This window comes from Pan troglodytes, chromosome 6 (assembly GCF_028858775.2).
Source record: "Pan troglodytes isolate AG18354 chromosome 6, NHGRI_mPanTro3-v2.0_pri, whole genome shotgun sequence".
Lineage (NCBI taxonomy): Eukaryota > Metazoa > Chordata > Mammalia > Primates > Hominidae > Pan > Pan troglodytes.
The window spans coordinates 168,418,387-168,443,314 of record NC_072404.2 but is presented as its reverse complement, the minus strand read 5'-3'; the positions used below and the strand labels follow the sequence as shown (position 1 = coordinate 168,443,314).

At 44.1% G+C, this 24,928-nt stretch overlaps 1 protein-coding gene and 1 long non-coding RNA gene across 2 annotated transcripts in view; both read right to left on the bottom strand.

Annotated features, from left to right (window-relative positions):
* Positions 1–24,928, bottom strand: part of ACTR3B (actin related protein 3B) — a 991,923-nt gene that overhangs the window by 324,296 nt on the left and 642,699 nt on the right. The window lies entirely within an intron of this gene.
* LOC107975996 (uncharacterized) lies at positions 972–13,164 on the bottom strand. Its single transcript, XR_010159070.1, has 4 exons — positions 11,811–13,164; positions 3,120–3,418; positions 1,435–2,221; positions 972–1,240 (listed from the first exon to the last, which is right to left on the bottom strand). It is a non-coding gene; the product is annotated as an uncharacterized LOC107975996 (long non-coding RNA).

Sequence of the window (24,928 nt, the reverse complement as noted above, 5' to 3'; positions counted from 1 at the left end):
GCAGAGCCTGTGTGTAGAGATCACACCGCCAGAAAGTGAGCAAGATGGGGAGATGCCAGGCTCTTTTTAACAATCATCTCTCTCTGGAACTAAAAAGGTAGGAACTCACTTGCCCCCAAGGGAGGGCATTCATCTATTCATGGGGGATCCACATCCATGACCCAATACCTCCCATTAGGCCACACCCCCACATTAGGGTCAAATTTCAAAATGAAGTTCAGAGGGAGAAACCATCCAAACCATAGCCCAAGCCTATATTTGAAGGACTGCAGGGTTCTTCTTAGTGGTTCTGTCACCATGACTAATACAATTTAGGTATATTCTCCAATGCTCAGAACCCTGAAGAGCAGAAAAATAGAGTACTACCTTGAGTCTTTAAGAAGTTGCATCCAAAGGTTGTGGGTGATTTTGAGTTCTGTGGACAAATTCCCTTGTTTTTTGTTTGTTTGTTTGTTTGTTTTTTGTTTTATTGAGACAGAGTTTCACTCTTGCTGCCCAGGCTGGAGTGCAATGACACGATCTCGGTTCACCGCAACCTCCACCTCTCAGGTTCAAGCAATTCTTCTGCCTCAGCCTCTGAAGTAGTTGGGATTACAGGCATGTGCCACCACGCCCAGCTAATTTTGTATTTTTAGTAGAGATGGGGTTTCTCCATGTTGGTCAGGCTGGTCTCAAACTCCTGACCTCAGGTGATCTTCCCACCTCAGCCTCCCAAAGTGCTGGGATTACAGGCGTGAGCCACCGTGCCTGGCCTAATTCCCTTGGTTAAGCTTGACATTACTCCCTACTGGTTATGTGACCTTGAACACATGATTTACCTTACTTGCCTTCAATTTCCTCATCTGTAAATTAGAGAAAATAATAGTAGGTAACTCAAAACACTTCTGTGAAGATTAAAATGAGTTAATACATGTAAAGCATGATGTGTAAAATGTCTAGCACAAAGCAAAGAATAAGTATCAGTCTTTACTACTGTTCTATTATTATTATTATTATATTATGGAAAGAATTCATCACATTAAGAATCAATGTTCAGGTTGATGGTGTATGTCTCTGAGGACTTTGAAGGCATGACATAGACAAGTTAAATGTGTTCGGCATTAAGCTCGATGTTAATCAACAACCACAAAAGCTGATCTGTTCTTACATGTTGCCCATAGAAGTACATCATCCAGATTGAAGAGTTCATCATCCTGGACTCCTCTCATTAGGCTGAAGTGTGTCTGTGGCAATGCCCTCTCTGTGAGGGCAAAAAATTAATGAGCGTTAGCAAATGAGAGCACAATCAAAGGACAGTAACCACGATGCTAAACATGGGAAAACAACACAAAGAGGGCTTAGAAATTCTGGAAAATTTTAACCTAGAGAAAAGAGCAGAGCAATGGCAGATGGTGCAAAGTCATAGTAGGATGGCCTTGGGAAAAGATCATTCACCTGTGCTGTCGTGCGGACGTCTACTTGTGTCTCTCGCCCTGGCATGCTGTGTGACTGAGCATACCTTGTTGCGCCCAGCTGATCTGCATTTTTCTCATCACATAAGAAGGCTTCACTTCTTCCAGCTTTAATATTGCAGGATGTTGAAGATAGGCTATCTTTGGATCCCACATCCTACCATTTACCTACCTCATTCTCTTCTCCCCTTTAGATCTCTGACTGCTGAAGTATAAATACAAACAACGGAGTCAAATTGGAAATAGGATAACAGCTGTTTTGATGGCAAAGTAGTGTGGAGAACAAAGCTTGAGACTGAGATTGAAACAAAAAGAAGTGACAACTTCTTTGCTCCTTGAATTGAAGCCAGGGTCACAGAACAGAGCTGGCCTACCTGCAGGCTGACCATTTGACATGGGAGATCCCAAGCCCCAAGGGAGGGACCAAGAAGTTGAAATGAAGGCACTCACAATCTCCCTTTCTTAACAGACTGTGTCTCATAAGAGGGAAAACAGTCTTCTTCCATTCCCTGAAACATTGTGCTCTCATTTTTCTGAGTGCTTTTGCTGGGAACGTTTGACGTCATGGTGTTTCAACTTTTATTTCTGAAGTTAAGCACTGTACTTACCAAAGACGCCATCGTTGCTTTGTTAACTTCTTGATTATTTCTTGTACACAGTGGCATCAATATTGCTCAGACCCAGTGCATTCATTACACAAATTTTACTCATGGGTGCAGTGAAGTGTGAAGGATAGTTGGAAGGAAATGATAACCAACCAGTCTTTTTCTCTGGAACAAGAAGAATAACCAAATGCATTATTAAAATTTAAGTAGATACCTTTTTCTCTTCCACTTTCTTTATAGAAGCACTTCCTAATAGTTAAAATTCTTCAGCCCAAGACAATGTATTATGGTGCAGTGAAAGAAATAAAAGTCCTGAAATGAGAACCGAAGAATTATTGGTTGTCTACTTACACTAGGTATTTTAATACAAGCTCTCCATTAAACCTCCCAATAATCTCATAATGTAAATAGTATTTGCCACCTTTACAAACAAGAGAACTGCAGTTTTCTTATGGCCAGTAAATCAAAGAGCGGCATTTGAACTGGGGTTCTCCAAAACCCATACCCTATTTCACCACTGTTTCCCTGATTGCATCAGTACATATTTCACCACTCTCAGCACAGACATGAAAGAAAAGTTGCAACTCAGGAAAAGAGTCTCTATGCCGCACCAGAATATCTCAAAACACATGTGAAAAACCCTGCTTAGAAAGCATATCTGAAATATAACGTAACACTGCACCCTCCTCATTGGCAGAGCCCAAAAGGTAGCTGATTTGCATTTCCCTCCCCAGCACTTCAGGTTGTGCCCCAGCACCTTGCCAGTCCTCCAGAAAGAGTTTGAAAGGTAATTTTTCAGACTGCCTCAGTCCTAGCAAATGTCAGTGTGAGCTGCTGTTCTGCTCACCATAGTTTCCTGAGACTAGCCAAAACAAATCAACTTGCTGGAGGGAAAATGCAGTCTGGAGATCCTTGTGTAGAACTACAAATGAGTTATCTCTATCATATTATGGGGCACAATTATACGATACATTCAGAAAACCTACACAGCTGGTATACTATAAATAAAAGTAATCATGACATGACAAACAGGCCAATTCCTAAGTCTTTATGGTGTGCTCACCATTTCTCCAGGTTGTTTTACCATCAACATGACAGTTATGGGAGAATCACGTAGCTCAGCCACTGCACTGGAGATGATCATTCACTTGGGTATGCAGAGGGGATTTGTACCCATTTGGAAACAAGCCAGTGTGAACAGCCTTGGAGTGTGTCCACGCCATGCATGGTGAACTCTTCTTATGAAGTCCTGTGTCTGTCCATGATCCAAACATGTGTTTAAGAGGGCTTTGCTATCTTCCTCACTCCACATCTGTGTATGCTCCCACTTTACAGTGTAATAAACGGCAAGAAATTCTGGGCCTGAGAGAGAATTAAAGAGACAGTACCAGCGACTTCCTTCCAAATTCTACAGACTTAGTCTTTCCTGCCATTTCCATTGCTCATGAAGATTTAGGGTCATTTCCCAAGAGAGTGATTTTCATCCCTACTCCTCTCTGCCTCCATTATTAAGTGGCATGCCCTTTTCCCTTCATAATCAGAAACAATCACCCAACCAAAAAACTCTTTAACTCCCTGTTTCGTTTGCTCAGAAATATGAGAATTCCCAAATCCCCAAATATCAATCTCAGCCTCCAAATTAAAGAAATTATTCTTTTGTCTTTTGTTAAAACGTTTCTCCCTTAGGTTCTAAAACCTCTAATTCAGCTAAGTCCATAGTTAGTGGAAAAGGAAATAAAGACTAGGTGCATGTGGGTCTTTAGATATAACTGTCAGGACCCACCCTTAACATTCGCTATTTTGTTCCTAGACCAATGTATTCTGGCTGTGATAGAAAAATAACTATGGATTATTCACCATTTCACTGTATCCGACTTTACATGACTTGCTGGTTTTTTTTTTTTTGAGACAGTTTCACTCTTTTTGCCCAGGCTGGAGTGCAATGGTGCTATCTCGGCTCATTGCAATCTCTGCTTCCTGGGTTGAAGTGATTCTCCTGCCTCAGCCTACCGAGTAGCTAGGATTGCAGGCACATGCCACCATGACCTTCTAATTTTGTATTTTTAGTAGAGACAGGGTTTCACCATCTTAGCCAGGCCGGGGTCCAACTCTTGACCTCAGGTGATCTGCTGGCCTCAGCCTCCCGAAGTGCTGGGATTACAGGCATAAGCCACTGCGCCTGGCCTTATGTGACATTCTAAATATTTAAGAGTCATTCTATTCTGTAAGGTTAACAGTTTCTGGATGCTAAGCTGTTGAATAAGATCAGGGAATCCCATGAGCATCTGCTCATGGCCTCACATTTTTTTGCCACAAATAAAATTTATTGACAAAAACCAAAACAGTCTGCAAATTTCTTGACAAAAACCAAAACAGTCTGGGACCTGACATCAGGTCCACGAATGATGGTGAAGGCATAAGAGGACACAGTCTTCCCCCCACCCAGTTCTTTGGAGATTTACAACGGCACAGCAGCCCATGGCTGTTATCAGCGTGCTGTGCAGAGCCATATCAAAACTTGGCTTCATTTTGTCTTTTCCAGTCCACATCCATGAATAATTTCTTACAGATGTGCAGGCACAGGTGCTTGTTGAGGGAGCAGCAACAGTGCATCAGGACCAGCCACTCTGTTTATGAGAGAGGTATTCTCACAAATTGCCTGAAACTTTAGATTCTACTCCCAAAGTTGCCACATACCATTTCTGTTTGATCAACGAGAGCTGTTGGGCAAACTCAACATCTGGAAGGCTCAGATGTCACTGAGTTCTTTCTGGTGTTCACAGTCAGCTTAGTGGCAAGCTAAGCTATTTCTCCAAAGAAGAATGTTATTTGCCAAAGAAGGGATAGATTTGCTCCATATACCTAGGCTCTTGCTACAGGCTCCACGCAGCGTCCTGCTATGTCTCTGACACATTAAATGCCGTTGGATGTGCTGCCGTAGTGGCTGGAGAAAAAATTTTTGCACTGCAGCCATGCAACAATCAATCATGCAGGTAATTGCATGACTTTCCCCTGCTCTGGGCTCTACTCAAAGCTAATAGCTTTCCCAGTTACCTATCAAAGTGCTTTGATGAACACATTATAATTTCACAAATATTGTCCTTTTTTACTTATGGGGAAAGGAGGCAAATGATATTACAGTTCCTCATCCTCAACTTTTTTTTTTTTTTTTAGACAGAGTCTCGCACTGTCGCCCAGGCTGGACTGCAGTGGCGTGATCTCAGTTCACTGCAACCTCCTCCTCCCAGATTCAAGAAATTCTCCTGCTTCAACCTCCCCAGTTGCTGGGATTACAGGCTCTCACCACAAAACCCAGCTAATTTGGGTATTTTTAGTAGAGATGGGGTTTTGCCATGTTGGCCAGGCTGGTCTTGAACTCCTGACCTCCGGTCATCTGCCCACCTTGGCCTCCCAAAGTGCTGGGATTACAGGCGTGAGCCACCACACCGGGCCCATCCTCAACTTTTAGAGATGATCCCAGCAAGCACCACAGCAGGAGACCTTTAAAAACTTTACGAGTGTGCACACCCTGTATGTTCCTAAAAGTAATATTCGACCCTGTAAATACATAAAGACACATTGTTTCAGAAAAATAATCTATATTTCTAGAGCCACCCAGTTGATGAACTATGAGAATGTAAGTTTTCATTACATATTCCTGAATTAACAAAACATAGGATCAACACATTAATATATGATATATTAAGGACTCAGGAACTTATCATACAAGTGAAAAATAAAGCACTTAAATAGTCTTCTGAAATTACCTTCTGTTTCTCCACTGTACCAAGGCATTGCCCTTAAAGAAACCCCTGCCCCAGTTTGGTGTTTATTTATTTCATTTCTTCATACAGAATGCTCTTTTTTCATGTTGATTAAATGTTACATATAGTTTGTATTTACCGTGTGTACTTTTTTGTAACATATCTTTTCACTCCTTATGAGACCCATCCATGCTGTGTAGAGGCTCCAGTTCATTTGTTTTACTGCTGTATGGAATTCTATTGTATTAAGCACCATGCTTGTTTATCCATCCTTCTTCCACTGGACTGTAAAGTGGTGGATTCCATTGTGGGGCCATTGCTAGCAAACACTCTTGTACATGTCCTCTTGATCACAAATATGAGAGTCTCAGAGTAACTTTCTAGTAGTGGAATTTCAGGGTCCTTGCTTTATGGAGCTTCTCCTTCACCATATATTGCTATGTTTTTCTGGAGTCCTTCCTTTCTGAGGTTTCATCTTCCTGAGTCACATAGTCCCTTGAGACGATCATTGAGCTCCAGGTCTCTAAGATTTTTGATGGATCCCACCCATCCCATCCCCAACCATAGGCCAGAAATAGAGTTGATTTATGTCTTTTCCAGTCTGGCTCTCAGTCCTTCTTTGTTTTTGTCACATGGGCATTTTCTTTATCAAAAGTTTGACTATGGTCTGGCGCAGTGGCTCATGCCTGTAATCCCAGTACTTAAGGAGGCGGAGTTGGGAAGGTAGTTGAGCCCCAGAGTTTAAGATCTGCCTGGGCAATATAGCAAGATGCTGTTCTCCATTAAAAGGAAAAAAAAAAGACCAAAAGAAAGTTCAACTAGGTATTTTTTGAGAAAGTATCTGATAAATTGTAACCAGTATTTCTCAATGGTAAGTGATTTTCATATTGTTATTCTACCCTATTCCCAGAACACAGCTGAGCTCTCATGTTGCATACCCAGACCTTGTATGCTCTTCCGTGACTCCAATTACAAGTCAACGCCTTCATCACCAAGAACAGATTTCCCAAATGGCCCTCTTAACCCCATAAATCACAACCAGGTAAGGGATCATCAATCCTGTTTTTAAATTTATCACTGAAGAAAGACACCCACTTCCCTCCCTCCTTTTCTTATGATTAGCCTCCCAACAGTGTTTAATAGGAACAAGTATACGTTCAAAACTTGTGGTTATAGACCAGAAGGCACAACTAGCAGTTAGAAAGTAACACGCCATATCCTGTCTCCCTGACAATTTAGAGAAGGAGAATAATAAGCATGAGGTATTACACAAGGTTTCATAGACGAGGTAAGACTAGAACTGAACTTACAGAATTTGAAGATTGAGGATAGATCCTAAAAAATGGCCACCAGCTTTCAAAAGCCTCAGCCTTTCCTGAGTACAGCACTATCCCTAGGCCAGTCATGCAGAAGAGAAAGAAACAGAAAGAAACCCTACAAATTTTGAGATCGTATGGTTCACCCTAGCAAGTGTACTTGGGTATTTTTATAGGGGAAATGGATAGGGATTGCACTCTTCGTTCATTATATGGCTAGTGTATTCCACTCCTTATTGTCTTGTGCCAACTGCACATTTTACTGCTGTGTAGCTTCAGGGCTTAATGGATGCTGCCTGACTCACCCATCATCTTCATTTCTTCCATCCCAAGGTTTGTTAACACTGTCCAAAGACTCAAAGAACCACAGAGTGGCAGCAGTGTCAGTCCTGTACCATTTCCAGTGCACATTCTCTCCCTCTTTGTCACACACACACACACACACACATACACACACGGGGTTTTAAAACCACCATATCTATAAGCTAACCAAAGGCACAATGTCTATTTAGCCAGAAAGTTACTTCTTTAATCGTATACATTTTTTTCTTTGAGACAGAGTCTCACTCTGTTGCTCAGGCTAGAGTGCAGTGGCCTGATCCCAGCTCACTGCAACCTCCACCTCCCAGGTTCAAGCAATTCTCCTGCCTCAGCCTCCTGAGTGGCTGGGATTACAGGTGCGTGCCACCAAACCTGGCTAATTTTTTGTATTTTCAGTAGAGATGGGGTTTCACCATGTTGGCCAGGCTGGTCTTGAACTCTTGACCTGAAGTGATCCACTCGCCTCGGCCTCCCAAAGTGCTTGGATTACAGGCATGAGCCACTGTGCCTGACCATCATACAGATTCTTTATTTGTAGATCTCAAACTCTCAAACATCTGCCACAGTCTTCTCTCAGGATGCCTGAATGAAAACTAGCGGACAGTGATTTAAACTTCAGAATTTTAGGCCAAGCCTGAAGAAAAAGTCTTTACTGAACACTTAGGTAACATCCAAGAATCTGGATTTTAAAAATTTAGATGTGATGGTCTTTTAGTATGTCCATTGGCTGGACTACAGACCTCGGTTACTCAATCAAGTACCAATCTAGGTGTTGCTGTGAAGATATTCACTGATGAGATTAAAGTCCATAATCAGTTGATTTTAAGCAAGGGAAATTATTCTAAATAAACTGGTTGGACCTGATGCAACAAATCCATACAGCTGATAATTTTCTGTAGAAGAAGAAATTCACCCCATAAACAGTAGCTCCAGCCCATGCATGGGAGCTCCTGTTGGGCCACCCTATGGAGTTGGAGTTGCCTAGACAGCCCCACAGTCATGAAAGCCAATTCACTGCAATAAGGCTCTTCATATATGTCTCCTGTTGGTTTTTTTTTCTCTAGTAAAATCCTAATACAGCTTTTAGTACTGGGGTTGGTGCTAGAGGAAGGTTATCTTAAGCATGAGTTTTCTAAAAATCTCGTGCTTAGGATAATCTGGTTCCAGATATTCTGGGATTGGTTCTCTAATCTGATTAGAGTTAAAGGCAATAATGGCTACATCCAGTGTGGAAGAGGGCACTGGTAGCTCATAGCTGGATGCCAAAATATCACATTGGATACTCATAATCAAATACTTACAAAAGACAAGTTTCTGGGTAAGCAGGTATTTGCTACCTTAGAATATTTTAGTCAAACTAAGGGGTAGGTAGGGCCAGATGGTTGCTCCCACCTGCACTGAAAAAGTGAAGAAAGAAAAGGATGAACTTTGGGATTTGAACTTCCTGATGATGTCGTGTATGGAAAACCTGATCTGTATCTTGCCTAAAGAAACCTGTATCTCCTAGAGCTACAGAGCCCAGATTTCTGAAAATCATACTGAAACTCTCATTCTGGGAGTGGCTGAATTACAATATAAATTGAATTCTCAGCCTCATGGAACATCTTCTGTTCAAGTGAGAGCATTGATTGGGAAGAAACTGGATCCTGAATATTGCAATGGTACCAATGGGCAGATCCTGATGAAGTGGCAGCATGGAGCCCCTAAATTCTGCTGAGCCTTCTTTTCCAATAGAAGCAGCCCTTCCACCCCTGTCGGGGAATGTCAAACCTTCTGTGCTGAGGAAAGTGCAATGGCCTCCTCTGTGGCAGTTGCCTTGCAAAGCTCTGCTAATTCTCCTCAGAGCCTATCCCACCACCTTTTTTGCTTCTATATCCATAACTAGACTGAAGTCCCAGCCTCAAAAGGTGAGGTACAAAGTGACACATGAGACAGGGTACTGTGCTCCAAAAGAACTAAATGACTTTTCCAATTTATACAAACAGAAATCCCAGGAATGTGTATGGGGATGGATATTAAGAGCATGGGATAGTGAAGCAAGAAACACCAAGTAGAATGAAGTCAAATCTCTTGATATGTGCCCTAGCAAGCAGCAATTCTGGACTTAACGTTGTAGCTGAAGGGGTGAGAAGGAGCTCTGGCCATTTGTTTGGCTGATGGGTTGGCTGGTTGGCTGAAATGTGGACCCAAAGGTAGCTCAACTAGATGAAGTTGAAATGCCACAACGGCTTTGGTATGCTGTACAGGAAGGGGCCCAAATGCTTAGGGAGATTGTAATGTTAGAATAGACTTCCCCCAAAACTCTGTGTTCTCTTCTGGGGAAAGGGTGAGCTTGTATTTGTTCTAAGCAGGATAGCTGTGTCATGCTGGGTGGAAATACGACTTTGTTATTGACTTTTCAGTTAGAGATGACGTATGGTCTGAGGAGTTATGTCTGGTGTTGAGTTCACGGGGGTGCACTGCGATGGGCTAATGATACCTATGTAACTTAGCTACAATCCCCAGCCTTTCACTAAAACACCCATCTGTGAAGATATTTTGGCTACATGATTGTAGCTTGTATTTATGACTACCTTCTCCCATAATAAGAAATGTAAGAAACTAAAAAAAAAAAAATTTCAAAACACTTTTGTATTCATCATCACAATAATTCCATTGTTTAGATAAATCGTGAGTGATCATGCTCAAATGACAGGCAAGTAAACGGGAAGGAGAAATTAGTTTTTCAGAACCACAGAGACCCAGAAATAAAGCAATAAATATATCCGTCTGTATTATTTTGTTCATTCTGCTTGTCAGCAACTTTAACTAAACTTGAGGCAAACACATCGTTCTTTTTCCCCTTATGACCCTTCCTCAAGCCCCCAAATCTCACTACAGTGGGTAGTTTGTCTTGACATTGACTATCCTTCCAGAAATATTTTTGTATAATTATAACCTTTACTCTTCCTGTCAGCTATAAAATCAGATGACTGTCATTCTTAACATTTAATCTCATCAATTTTGACATTCTCTGAGAATTGGATTTCTGTAAATGCCTGGTGACACAATAGCATTAGATGGAGAAAATTTATGTAACCAAGGAACCAAGCCTGAGATCATCTTGAAACTGACATTGCTGAAGATAAAAATAAAAACTGCCTGTTGATTAAAAAGTAGAATTAAAAGAAAGTCCCCCGAAAGCAGGAGAGTAAAACCGAAAATGGGAGATGATTTGGAGAGGCGTTTTCACCTAATTCTAACTTGGGGAAACAGATTGATGTAGGAAATCAGGAGATAACAGTAGGCCATTTAAGGGATAATGTACATATTAATATGGGATCCAGTAAAGAGGAGGAAATTCAAAGTTCCAGCTGCTGCTCTTCCAATAGAAGAGACAGACCAGCCTGACAGCTCGTCAGCTCCATTACCTGTGTCCGAGAAAGTTGAGCAATTGAATTTTTTCCTGCATGTATACGTGTACTTCCATCCATAATAAATAGCAGGTACCATATTTCTCTTTCCACTAAAATCAAGTCAAAAACTGGATGAATATATCTGTAATAATAACTTTCAGGCACTGAACCTTGACAGTATAAAAATATGAACCATAAAAAAAGAAAAAAAAATGAGATAACCCTGCTCATAACCCCAGATTACAGCCTGAAGCAGTTTCAGGTCCCAGCACAACAGGGGAAATTAAAGAGAGCCCCCACTGTGGTGGTGGTGGCTACTCCAGTCCATAAATGTGATAAAACCTCAGAGAATGATATGCCCGTGAAAGCAGGTGCATGTAAAAATGGGTGAAATCTAAATTAAATTTTTAGTTTAGTTAATAGTACTGTTGTAACGTCAGTTTTCTGATTTTGATAAATGTGCTATGTTTAGGGTATTATCATAGAGGAAACTGGATAAAGAGTATATGAGAAATCTTGGTATTAAATTTGTAACTTCTATGAGATTTAAATTAGTTCCAAATGAAAAGTTTTTTTGGAAACTAAAGGCTAAACACTTTTTAGAGGATGAAACTGAGATAAAATTAATCACCACCAGATTTTTACTATAAGAAATTGATTGGACTCCGGTGAAGACTCCAAGATGGCGATCGCCACCTTGGATACCCTGACTCAGCATTTCCGGGTTCACTTTTCCTATTCCCGCCACCCCGACTAACGCGCATGCCCACTAGGGCGTGCCACACTCAGAAGCACGAAACTCAACTGACCCCGACCCTACCCCGCCCACTCCCCACCCAGCATCCATAAAAGCGCGCTGCACCTTTGGCACAGCACGACTTCCCTGGCCCTCCCCCTGCGGACCAGTGAACCTCGCCCGAGGGCTCAATAAAGAAGATTTTTGCCCTCTTTGTCTCACCTCTCGGCCTTATTGATCCATGGTGCCCTTCCATTGCCTTTTGTTGGCGCCGAAACCCGGGCCCCCCAGAGGCTCAGGGGGACTCCCCTCCTGGTCGGATCAGTCCTCTCCCTCAGTCAGGTCAGGCTTCTCCTCCACGGCCATCCATCCATTTCGTCTGGTTACTTGCTGCCAGGTCGCAGTTGCTGCAGCTACTCCAGTCCAATTCGGCCGACGCTAGGTGAGTACCCCTCCTTTTTCCTTTTGTCCGTTCCTCCCTGGCCGAGAGTCATGCGCACGCCCAGGGAGAGTTTCCTTCCTCAAGGGAAGGCCAGTCCGGGTCACCAGGTGACCCAAGTTTACTTCCCCAGGGGAAGTCCAAATTGGCACTGACGACTCAGAGACGTCCATGTCTGAAGTAGCCGATCCGAGGCTCCAGGAGCCGCGTGGTCTGAGTGACCCCAGAAGGATGCTTCTGCTGTCCCTCAGACCGCTGCCATAAAGGGAAGAGGATGGGGTCCACCCAGTCCAAAATCACGCAAAACACCCCCTTAGGGTGCCTCCTGCGCAAACTTCCAACTTTATAACTCAACCAAAATTTAAAACGAAAGCGACTAATTTTCTTCTGCACAGTTGCCTGGCCGCAATATACCTTGGACAACCAATCTCGCTGGCCCCCCAAAGGCACACTCGACTTCAATATCCTAAACAACCTTACCAGTTTTTGTCAGAGGCAAGGCAAATAGTCAAAAATCAAATTTTTTCAAAGGTTCTGGGACCTCTGCTCTAGTCGGACTGCTGCCACCAAGTGTTTTCGCTGGCACAAGTCCCTGTGGCTAGCTTTCCCCTTGAAGTCTGGCCGGCCTCTCTTGCCGTTAATCCTGTCCGGGGGGGCCCCCATCTTAGTCTCTCCGCCGCCATCTCCTTCTGCACTGCCGCCATCTTACTACCTGCTTCCTCACCACCGCCATCTTACTTCCTTTTTTCTCTGCCGCCATTTTAGTTCTTCTGCCGCCATTCGGCCGCCATTTTAATTCCCGTTAGTTCCCATTTGTTCTTTTAACCCTGCCCAGCTAACTCCTTGGCTTCCATCTTACCCCCATTCTTATTTCCACCTCCCCATAGTGTCATACCAGTCCACTACATCTACAACTCCTAACACATTCGCTGCGGGCAGTGATATCTGCTAATCCTGGATGAGGCAGCGGAGGGCCCCCAAACCCCTATCCAGGACTTAGTAAAGCTGGCGTTCAAAGTTTTTAATTCCTGAGAGGAGGCGGCTGAGGTACAACGACAGGCAAGCCTGAAACAAAAAGTTCAGCTCCAAACCCAAGCCCTGGCAGCTGCCCTGCAACCGGCATTCCCTAAGAGCCCCGGCAGGAGAGGTAGAGGTACAATCTCCCGGGCCCCGTCTGGTGCCTGCTTCAAGTGCAGCAACTCAGGACACTGGGCCAGCCGGTGCCCCAGCCAACAGCAACCGTCCTACTCGCCTTGCAACTGTTTCAAGTGCAGCAATCCAGGTCATTGGGCAAAACAGTGCCCAAACCCCAAGCCGCCAACACGCCCGTGCCCTAACTGCCAACAAATGGGGCACTGGAGGTCAGACTGCCCCAGCCTCGGAGTGGCCGCTGTGTCTCCACATGGCGACCCCTCCCCGGATGGCGAAGGTGCCCTCTAGCTCCTCCAACTGGATGACGACTGAAGAGGCCCAGACTCAGGAACCCCTCTCACCCTTGCCGAGCCCAGGGTAATGCTTCAGGTAGTGGGTAAGTCCATTTCCTTTTTACTAGACACAAGGGCTACCTACTCTGTTTTGCCATCTTTTAGCAGGCCCAGCCACCCCTCCTCAATGTCTGTTATAAGGATTGATGGCACTCCCTCCACCTACCACCAGACGCCTTCACTGCCCTGCCGCCTAGACCACTATATAACTTTCTTGAACCCATAATCTACCATCCTTCCTTTTATTCCTTACTAAAGCAAATACATCAAGGTATCTTCTTACTTTAGTAAACACTTTCTCAGGTTAGATTAAAGCCTGCCCTACCACTCATAAAACAGCAGAGGTAGTAGCTTCAACCCTCATTGAACAGATAATCCCGAGATTTGGCCTGCTTTTATCTCCAAAATAGTCAAACAGGTGACAACCACACTTGGCATTAACTGGAAGCTACACACTCCATACCATCCGCAGTCTTCTGGAAAAGTGGAACGCGCCAACGGCCTTGTCAAACAACACCTAATCAAATTGGCTCTCTAGAAGCGCCAATCGTGGGTAACCTTACTTCCCTTTCCCCTCGCGGGGCTCCGGGCAGCACCCCGAAGCCCCACAGGCCTTAGCCCCTTTGAACTCCTATATGGGCACCCCTTTCTCTTTCAAGAGCTCCCTGTGAATACCCCACCTCTTGGCACGTACCTGCCCTACCTCACCCTGTTAAGGGAGCTGCTAAGAGAACACGCCGACCGCAGCCTTCCAAAGCCCGGACCACTCAGCCCAGACAGTCCAGCCATCATAACCCCAGGAGATCAGGTACTAGTAAAAGACCTCCAGGCAAGAGGTCTCTCCCCGCAGTGGAAAGGCCCCTATATGGTAATGCTTACAACACCGACGGCAGCGAAACTTATAGGCCTTCCCTCCTGGTACCATATTTCCCAACTTAAGAAGGCACCTACACAACATCAGGCCACTTGGACTGTCACCTCCCTCTCCCCAACCAAACTGAAACTCTCTAAATCAAACACCGCATGAATTCTCCATGTGACAGGCTTTAACAATTTATTCAGGTTCTTCTCGAGGAAAGCTGGTCATTCCCTACTTTTGCTAACACCCTTCGCTGGCCTGAAAATCTGTTGTCCTATATAGACGAACTGGTGTGGCAAGGCTCCCTCCAGAACTTTCACCAACATGAAGTTCGCTTTGACGAGTCCCCTCTCAGACTCCCTCTCACTGGGTTTTTTTCCCTCACTGAGAATTGGAGTTCCGGACAGGCAGTCTCCTCTAGACTAGTAGCCACGGCAGCATACCCGCCAGCAGGGCGCCAGGCACCCATAGCTTTCCTAGGTCTAAAATTCTCTTCCCTAGGCCCAGCTAGAAAAAACCCTGCACTTTGCTTCCTGTATGATCAAAGTAACTCCAAATGCAATACCAGCTGGGTCAAAGAAAATGTAGGCTGTCCGTGGCACTGGTGCAATATCCATGAGGCATTAATTCGTACTGAAAAAGGATCTGACCCAATGTTCTATGTCAATACCTCCACTGGAGGATGGGACGGCTTTAACGATTTAACCTCCAAATCTTTGACCCTTGGGACCCCCGCTGGGCCTCCGGTGTAGATGGAGGACTATATGAGCACAGAACTTTTATGTATCCAGTAGCCAAGATCCGCATTGCCAGGACCCTTAAAACCACTGTCACAGGGTTATCCGACTTAGCCTCCTCAATCCAGTCAGCCGAGAAAGAGCTTGCCAGCCAGCTTCAACCGGCAGCTGACCAGGCCAAGTCCTCCCCCTTCTCGTGGTTAACTTTAATCTCAGAAGGTGCACAATTGCTCCAATCCACAGGGGTACAAAACCTCTCCCACTGCTTCCTCTGTGCAGCCCTCAGAAGACCTCCATTAGTAGCAGTTCCTCTCCCTACCCCCTTTAATTATACAATAAATTCATCCACCCCTATACCACCAGTCCCGAAAGGACAGGTCCCACTATTCTCAGACCCTACAAGACACAAGTTCCCATTCTGTTACTCTACCCCAAATGCCTCTTGGTGTAACCAGACTAGGATGCTTACCAGCGCCCCGGCACCGCCCAGAGGCTACTTCTGGTGTAACTCCACGCTAACTAAAGTTCTTAACTCAACTGGTAATCACACCTTGTGCTTACCCGTCTCTCTCATCCCTGGCCTGACCCTATATAGTCAGGACGAACTTAGCCATCTGCTAGCCTGGCCCGAGCCAAGGCCGTGAAATAAAAGCAAACAGGCTATTTTCCTACCCTTAGTACTAGGCATCTCCTTAGCCTCCTCCTTAGTGGCATCAGGGCTAGGAAAAGGAGCCCTCACCCACTCAATCCAAACATCTCAAGATCTGTCTACTCACCTGCAGTTGGCCATTGAGGCATCGGCCGAGTCCCTGGCCTCCCTACAGCGACAGATCACTACGGTAGCACAGGTCGCAGCACAGAACAGGCAGGCCTTAGACTTGCTTACGGCAGAAAAAGGAGGGACATGTTTATTCTTACAGGAAGAATGCTGCTATTATCTCAACGAGTCAGGGGTAGTTGAGACCAATTTACAAACTTTAAAAAAAAAAAAAAAAGCTCCAAGAGGAGTTAAAGCACTCCTACGACCCTGTCCTCCGCCCTGGTCCTTCTTGGTGGTTTTCACCTGTGGCTCAACAGATGCTCCCTTTCCTTATCCCAATTATAATTCTCTGTATAATAATGTGTTTTGCCCCAATCCTAGTACAGTTTCTTTGCCAGCGGATACAAGAAATCACCAGGGTTCTTCAAGTAGAAGAAAAATAATACTAGATAGAAATTTTCACAAACAAAAAGGAATGAGAGCATTGGAAAAATGGAAAATATGTAGTTAAATATGAAATTTATAATCTCTTTAAAAGATGATTGACTGCTTAAAAAATGATAACAATGAAAGTTAGTTTGTATTCACTATTGATGCATCGCAAAATACACTAATTACTTAGTGGCCAAACATGACAAACATTTGTTGTGTCGCAGCTATTAAGGGTCAGGAGTTTGGAAGTGGCTTAACTGAGTGGTTCTAGCTCAAAGTCTTTTATGAGATTGTAGTCATGGAGTCAGTGAAGGATACCATCATCTGGAGGCTCAACTGTGGCTGGGGAATCTGCTTCCACCTCACTGGCTGTTGGTGGGAGGCCTCAGACCCTCACTGGCTGTTGGCAGCAGGCCTATTTCTCTCCACATGGGCTACGTGAGTGTCCTGATGACACTGCAGCTGGCTTCCCCGGAGTGAGGAATCCAAGACAGAAAACAGGGCAGAGGCTGAAGTGCTCGTAATGACTTAGTCAGAAGTCACACACCAACATTCCTATCATGTTCTAAACTCTAGTAGAAAGTCATTAAGTCCAGGCCACACTAAGGGGAGGTGAATTACACTCCATCTTTTGAGAGGACATATTTCAGAGCCAACACATGTAAAAGCAAAATGTCTAACAACAGTGGCACAAAGGACAGGAGATGGAAAGTGGAAGTCTACAGTCTTAAGTATCTTATGCTGCAGGTGAAGTGGATGATGCCAAGTGAAGGTAGACTGTAATAAATTAAATCATATGTTGGAAACTCTGGAGAAACACTAAATGAAACCTGTATTGCTAATAAATCAATATGAGGGATAAAATGAATCCATAAAAAAGTACTCAAGTAATCAAATAGAAGGCAGGAAAAGGAGAAAAAAGAATAAAGAACAGATAGGACAAACAGGAAAAAAAAACAGCAAAACAGTACATTTAAACTAATCAACAATTACATTAAATATAAGTGGCTGAACACCAAAAGAAAAAATCAAAGATTACTAGCTTGGTTCAAAAAGTAAAACTATGTTCTGGATACAAGAAACATACTTTAAATTGTAGCTATGTTAAAAGTAAGAAGGTGGGAAAATAAATATCGTAAAAAGATGAATCAAAAGAAAGCTGGAGTAGCTATGTTAACAGACAAAGTAGATTTCAAAACAAGGAATATAACTAAGAAGAAAAATGGAATTTTATTTTAAAGGTGTTAATTCATTAAAAAGACATAATTATAGATGATTATGTACCTAATAACAGATATTTGAAATATCTGAAGCAAATTCTAGTAGAATCAAAAAGAAAGAAATAAGTCAGAAAAAGTGGAATTAGACACACACACACTCACACACACACACACACACACACACACACACACAATATCAATGGAGATTTTAATGCTCCCCTAAGGAATTGCTAGAACAAGGAGACAAAAAGACAAAAACAAACAATGAAAACACAAACACACATTGAGGACATAAACATCTTGAACAACACTATACCTTAGCTGACTTCATTGACACATATAGAACACTCCAGCAGTGTACTAAACATTCTTTTCACATGTAACGAGAACATTTATAAAAGGAGACTATATTAAGGGGTGTTTACTGAGTATCAATACCTTTATAAGCAGGAATCAGCAAGCTACAGCCCATTGGCCAAATCCAGCCCACCACCCACTGCTGTAATAAAGCTTTGCTGGAGCACAGCCATGCATGTTGTTTGTGCATTATCTATGGCTGCTTTTGTACTACAATGACAGAGCTAAGTAGTGGCTACAAAGAATATGAATGGGCCCACAAAGCCTACACTCTCTCTACCTTCTGGCCCTTTACAGAAAAAGTTTACTGACAGCTGGGCACAGTGGCCCAGACCTGTAATCCCAGTACTTTGGGAAGCTGAGGAGGGAGGATCACTTCAGACCAAGAGTTTGAGATCAGCTTGGGCAATATGGCAAAACCCCGTCTCTACTAAAAACACAAAAATTAGCCAGGCTTAGTGCTGCTCACCTGTGGTCTCAACTACTCGGGAGGTTGAGGCACGAGAATCACTTGAGCCTGCTAGGCAGAGGTTGCAGTGAGCCATGATTGTGCCACTGCACACCAGCCTGGATTTTTAAATCCTGCCAGAAAAAGTTGGCACAACTCAGTAATTAATCAACAAATAAAAATTACAAATAGTCATTTTATCATATTAAGAATATTTATCCCTTGCAAAGTTATATTACGTGGGATCCCATTTCAGAGACAAATGAAGATACTCGACCATCTCTAAATGCTACCAAACACATAGAGTCTACTCTGAATGCAGATACTGCTCTCATAAAAATTCTGCAAAGGAGGAAGGGGTTGGTGCAGACTGTTGCGATGCTGGTAGTTTCCTTTCAAGGGCAGGCTTTTTTAGTCTCCCTGGGAATTGATGCTACAGAAAATGCTGATATTTATGGAATTAATCTTATCTCCCTCAGATACGGAATGAGAAAAATAGTTGTGAGCCCCTGTCCTTCGCTCTGAAGCACCAATCCTATACATTGACGTGTAGTCACTGATACAAATGTCACACCCTCTTGTCTAGTGTGCACACGTCACGATGTAGCCCTTTCTGCACCTGAGTACTCTCATGCATGCACAAAGCCAGAGTGGTTTTTCAAAATGCTAATTTGGTAATGAGCCAGGAGCCAGATGACTTGGTGAAGAATAATTTGACAGAGATCTTGAGCTCAGAAGTAAACAAATTAATGTAAAAGAGAGAAGTAAGAAACCGAGTGAGCAAGGCTTAGGAAAAGAACTAGGAGAGGTTCCAACTGGAATCAAGGGAGCTGAGAAAATCATTGAGTCCTAAAACTGAAGCACCTCTGAAAGCTCCTGGGCCAACTTCCTGTCCCCATTCATTTATTCCTTCATTCTTCCATTTGCCAAATATGCTGTTTAGTGTGAGGGGTGGAATAGGAATTGAGGCAAAAGGGCCCCTTTCCTCTTAACATGCACAGTTAGCAGGGAAGGTAGACACTAAATAGATACACATAATAACATGTCATGATTGCCGTGGTGGTGAGCACAGGCTGCTGAGATGCCCAGAGTAGGAGTCCCGACACAGACAGTGGGCCCAGGAGACCTCCCTGGAGAGAGGACATTTATGCTGAGATTTCAGTAATGGGTATTAGCCATTTGGTGTAGGCAAACAAAATGTACAATTCTAGGCCAGGTGCGGTGCCTCACTTAAGGTCAGGAGTTTGAGGCCAGCCTGGCCAACATGGCAAAACCCCGTCTCTACCAAAAAATATAAAAAATTAGCTGGGCGTAGTGGCAGGCGCCTGTAATCCCAGCTACTCAGGAGGCTAAGGCAGGAGAATTGCTTGAATCTGGGAGGCGGAAGTTGCAATGAGCTGAGATCTCCCCATTGCACTCCAGCCTGAGTGACAGAGTGAGACTCCATCTCAAAAAAAAATAGTGTGCAGTTCCAGGCGGAAGATCACCATGTGTGAAAGCTCAGAGACAATGAATCTTGCCTAAGAACAGAAGAGAAGTCTGCATGGTCAGAACCCACGATATAAGGAAAGTGAGAAGAGGGGAGGTGAGGGGAGGTGTTAGAAGACCTTCTTAACTACCTAACGAGTTTACGTTTTATCCTCAGGAAAATGGGATGTCATCAAAGCCCTTTAAGAAAAGGAGGGATGTGATCAGATTTGTAATTTTCAAAGATTTCATGAGGTGCTGTGAATTTTACAGATCAACTGAGATGCAAAACCCATGTTCACATCATGAGTGAGTCTTCTAACTCGGACAACGCAATCAACAAATTCTAAGACCAAATTCCGGCGGCACTGGCTCCAAAGGTAAGCCTGTAGATCCACTGCTAGCAAGTAGGGCTGGGAATTACTGTACATAGTTTTCAGGAGCATTAGAAATAATTGCTGGGTTATTGCCATATTTGACAACATCGTCCTGCATAGGAGACTTAGACAATGCCACTGGAGAGTGCCTTCTATCTCCGAATGTGGGTCAGGGCTTCAGAAAGAAATCTCGATCCAAACCTAAGCATCATCTTGAGTGTTTGCCGGGAAGGCCCTGTGTGCCCTAGAAGTGGGTGCTGGAAAGGCCCCTGCCATTGTGAGGTGACGTAAGAGAACGGGAAGCCGATTGGGCACTCTCAAGCTGCCATATGCTGTAAACCTGCCTCCCTCTGTCATGACAGCTGAGACCTCCATACTGTGGTCACAAAAGGGGTTTGGCTACCTTCCCGTCAGCTCAGGTAATGACAGGTATGGAAGGCCTCATCCAGCCCCACACTGTGTCAGGGACTCGGGGTGAGCAGTGACTGAGACGTGGGCCTGGTCCATTGGGAGCCTACATTCCCATGCACAAATGCAGCAATAATCAAGAAAAAGTGAATAAGCCAAGTTATCTCAGGTTACATCAAGTGCTATGAAATTTATAAAAGGAGTGTAAAAATTATGAGTAACCAGGGAAAGCCAGTGTAGACAGTGTGGGCATAGCAGGTGCCTCATAGCTGAGGCCTGAGTGGGGAATAAGCTCCACAGGGGAAGCACAGTCCAGGCAGGGGAGCAGGAGCCTCCGCCTCCATGAGCAGGAACCTCTTCCCCGCTTTTTGAACAGCCGAGTTCCTGCCAGAGCGTTGGTTGTACATAGTCTGCTGCAACCATACCAGGGTTTCAATTGAGTGCCTCAGTGCCCGTAAAACATTCTTTCTACTTTTTCTAGGAGAGTGGAAATAGCCAAATCAAAGTTGATCTTTCCTGTCTCAAAACTCCAATATTCAGCAAATATTTGAGTCTACAACATACCGTGCCCTGGGAGTTATAAAGACATGGCCTTCTTTTTTGGAAGATCTCTAATCTTTGAGGTCATTGTTAGAAGCACCCCCTACACAGGTTAACATAATGTCCCCCAGTCACACGAGGGTACATTACATACAGCATCATTGGCATAAGTGACTCTGTCTTAAAACATGACCCCATCTTATACTTCAAAAGGCATCATGCCAGCAGGGACCAGATGTGCACCTAATCAAGAGATGGCATCCAATCAGATGGGGGTGTGACCCTTTACTATCATCCTCACCACAGGACTCATGGTCTATCAAAGAGCAGGACCTCACCGGCTCAACACAGCCACCTCCATACACATCTTACTGTCACTTGTGATCAGCACCAAAGGAAGTGTCCACCTGAAGGACTCTCCCTTGAGGACTGTCAGGATCCACCCAAGAGGTGCTCCTTGTCCACACCACGTTCCTTTTACTGGTTCGTTTGTTATCCCATTTTCTGTTGATGTTAAATGTCACTCTGTTTGATGTGAAAACTCTCATCTATAACATTTATAGATTGATTAAGTATACTATCATGCATGGTTTGCAGTGTTGACTGGCCTGTGCAGTGGCTTGAGCCTGCATGCCACAGTGGCTCTGACTCCTGAGTGCATGGGAGGCCTAAAGACAACTGCCTCCTCAGGAACCCCACAGAGCCCGTGGTTTTTATTATTGAAATAGCATTGGTAAAGTCTGACCCTGTGGAGAGAGACAAACGTGTGTGGATTTGGCTATGCCTGGCCTTGTGCTGCTCACGACATAACTTAGCCACCATTTTCAGCACTTTCTTTGTTCTACTTTGAGTTACAAATAGAGACACATAAATAAATATGATCTGTCCTTTTTTTCTCAAGCACCGAAATGGTGACTGGTGCCCTTTGGCACCCATTGCCCCTGTAGTTATAGCACAAATAAAGTAGCTTGTATCAGGGACTTCAAAAATATCCTTTGAAGTCAAATCTTTGGAGAGAAGGAGAGGGGCAAGAATGGCCTTTCTTTCTATGGAGAAGACTTTGCCATGAGCAGTTTAAAATGCTGCAGAGAAAACTGCCGTGAAAGGCTCAGCTGTACCCCCTGCTCTGTTTCATGCCAGGCAAGGAGCCGGCTGTAGACATGGGAAAGAAGGATGCCAGGTGAGCTAGAGGGGTCCAGGGCCCCATAGGAGGAGGCTGCTGAGGGTGTTGGTTGTAACTCACAGGCCCAGTCAGTGCCTTTCATTCTTGATGATGGAAGGAGACCCTCCCAGCATGACTCTGAGCACCTCTGAGCTTGATCTAGCAAGGACAAGGCAGCCAGAAGCCCAGCTTTGCTCAGATCTGGGAAGTGTGCAGGCTGCAGGGGCCTCTGTGGGTTTACAGGGAGTGCTCTGGGATCCTCTGCGCTGTGGGGTGTGAGGCTGGGATGGCCTGGCCACATGCCAAGAAGGCAGAAGCAAGTTCAAGGGCAGAAAAGTTGTGGGCAAGAGTCTCAAGAGCACCTCACCAACCACAAGACTCCACTCAGTACTGAGCTCTTGGGGTTGCAGTAAAGCCTAATGGCATCATAGATTTTTCTCTATGTTAACAATAAAAAGGCAGAGCTCAGAGAGGTTCTGATGTACTTGAGGACACACAGTTCATTGAGAGGTGGGATCAGAGTCTAGGTCTTGTGGGCTGGCAAGGATGCCAAAGGAACTTAGGCGGGAGACACACAACACACATGGGAAACACACAGCAGTTACAGCAAATGCACACACGGGACAACAGCAAGCATGGAGCTAGATATGGTGAGCCCCAGAAAGGAACAGTAGAGCCAGCTTAGTTTTACAGGGGCTAGGGAATTCTTGGTCTGTGAAGACAAATTGTATCCATTCAGTTTTTCATTCAATATAATTGAGCGCCTTGATAGGTACAGGAAATACACAAATGGAAATAAGTCATCGACTCTACCCTCAAGGCATTTGGGTGTTTTCCAGGCTCTGTGGTTGTTCCTAGGACTATAAATATGAAGAAAAAAGGATTCATAGAAACTGCCCTCAGGTCCTTCTGGCTTTTAGATAAATAGATTATAGATAGATAGATAATAGATAATAGATATAGATAAAAAAGATGATAGAGATAGATAGATAATAGAAAGATATAGATAAAAAAGATGATATAGATACATGATAGAAAGAGAAAGGGGATCAGATAGATGATTAGATATAGATAGATACATGATAGAAAGAGAAAGGGGATCAGATAGATGACAGATAATAGATAATAGATATAGATAAAAAAGATTGTAGAGATAGATAGATACATGATAGAAAGAGAAAGGGGATCAGATAGACGATTAGATAGGTAGATATAGATAGATACATGATAGAAAGACAAAGGGGATCAGATAGATGATAGATAGATATAGATGATAGATATATGATAGAATTACTTTATATAGATATATGAATTGTTCAGTGCAGTATGCAATGTAACAGTCTGTAATGCAGGTAGGTGCAGGATGATGACCAGAGGAGGGTGACAGCTAACATGCGGGAATGAAGAAAGGCATCCAGGAAGAGATGGTGAGAAAATTGTGTCCTGAAAAGAAAGAGGCAGGGTTACAAAAGAAGCGGCTTCCCCGGGAGGCTCCCCAGCAGGTGCGGAGGAGGAGAGACTAAAGTGCACGGTGTGTGGGGGGAACAGCGAGTCATTCTGAATACAGACAACGGGGGTGGTGATGATGGCAGAGATGCACAGGGCAGATGGGTGGGCACAAGATCTCAGGCTGGAGGAGGAGGACAAGAGGCACCCACTATGAATATTCTGTCCAACCGGACAGTGACTTTCACATTATTTGACCTTTTGGCTCACGTGTTAAATTCTGTCATTTCCAGGCCCCAGGGAAAATAAACTAATCAAGACTACTTTAATTTTTTTAAGATGAAACATGCTGAAAATCATGAAAAATAGTAACACAATTCCACCATTTTCTACGAAAAAATACTGAAAGGGTTATTAACTTGAATGTCCAATAGACAGCTGAATTAGATATGAAATTGCATAAAGAGAGTAGCCAAATCAAAATACGTAAGTTTTAAAAGGCAATATCCAGGACTTCAAACATTGAAAGAGTTACACGAGAGAAAAGAGGATTTTGAGAGATTGCTGCTTCATTTGCATGCTCAGCAAAACCTCATTGAGCACTGACGTTTTGAGTCATCCCTCTAATCATCTAGCATCCAACAGTGAGCAGTGCAGACCAACACCCCTGCCCTCTCAAGCTTCCATCCTATTGGAAGCAGGTGCATCAGCAGCATACATATAATAAACGGGTGAATAGCACAGTAGGTTGGAAAGTGATAAGCACCATAGAAAAAAATAGAGCAGACTCAGGGGTACAGGACTGGAGGCAGGACAGGAGAAAGTTAAATATGGTGGCCAGAATAGAACTTGCTAAAAGGGTGACTTTTGAACAAATAGGAGGAAAGGGATTAGCCACGCAGGCAACTGAGGGAAATGTCTTTCCAGCACAGGGAAGAGCCAGTGCCAAGGCCCTGAGACGAGGTTCTGTAGGGTCTACACAGATTGGCAGGGCTGCCGGAGCCACGGAGCTGGGCAGGAGCAGGAGGTGAGGTGGCAGGAGCTTGAGGGCAGACGGCTTCCACCTGTGGTCCTGGGAACTGGGAGAGAAGGAGACCAGGTGCCCCATCCATGCAGACAGTGAACTAGGGTTGGAGTCCTCACCACTCCAGATGCTGAAGGTCACCCCTGCAGTTGCACTCGGGAAGCAGAGCCCGAGTACATT